A 1,075-nucleotide genomic window follows, 5' to 3' on the forward strand; every position below is an offset into this window, starting at 1 on the left:
CCGCCAGAGTGGTGGAGGCGGAGCTTGCCAGGGTGGACGGTGACGTGGAGGACGAGGTCGCCGTGGCAGCAGAAGAGAAGGAGCTCGCTCAGTGGGTGAAGTCCGCCAGGGAGGCGGGCGGTGTCAGCACTGAGGCCCCCTGCCGAGGACGTGGTGGAGGAATCGTCCGAGGAGGAGGCCGAGGCCGATGACCCCTCGGCTATGAAGAAAAGACGTGTCCTGCGTCGGGCCAGCTCTGGCGAGCCGAGCCGGTCCGGTACAGCAGGGCCGAGGCGCGGCAAGGGGTTCAGGGGGAAACCACGCGCGTGACGAGGGCCACGGCGGCGAAGAAGAAATCCGTGATGGCGAAGAAGAAGGCGACCGCCTCTTCTTCATCCAAACACTACCGAACTCCATTGTCTTTCCCTCCTCCCACAAACGCCGGCATGGAGGTTGCCTTCGACTTTTCGTCCCTCAGCCCGAGGAGGAAGAGGAAGGCAGCAGAAGAGGAGGTGGAGGACGAGTAAGCATTCTGCCCCTTGCCGTTTCCATCCTCTCCAATCGTGCCGCTTTCCTTGATTCTTTTTGTCTTCGCAGGGAAATGGAGACGCTGCCGAGCGAGCAGTGAAGAGGGCCAAGGCCTCGACGGGTAGCCATCCCCCGGTGAGTACCTCAAAGGCGCCACTGGTGGTAGAGAGCAGCCCGAACAACAGCCCACGACACAGCCCCCAGCTCAGCCCCCAGCGTGCGTCCACCACCTACTTCCCATCAACGTGCGTCGGGGTGTGACCTTTTGGTACTGACCTTGCCGTGGATGTAGGAGGAGGGCAGCAGCATGAGGAGCTGCCAAGGGCCACCCCCACCACGTCGCCCCCATCGACCACACCGCCCCGAGGGGTGTCCCCGGCAAGGGCACGAGACACCGAGCCCATCCGCACGAAGAAGGAGGAGGTAGACTTGGGCACCGGTGGCCCCGTCCCGGCAACAGATGTTGACGGGGAGGGGGCAACTTCTTCTTAGCCCAGCATGGGTGAGTCACCTATTTTTCCTTACTCTTCTTTTTTTCGAATCTTGATCTTGGCCCTGCCTCATTTTC

Source organism: Triticum dicoccoides, chromosome 2B, assembly GCF_002162155.2.
Source record: "Triticum dicoccoides isolate Atlit2015 ecotype Zavitan chromosome 2B, WEW_v2.0, whole genome shotgun sequence".
NCBI lineage: Eukaryota > Viridiplantae > Streptophyta > Magnoliopsida > Poales > Poaceae > Triticum > Triticum dicoccoides.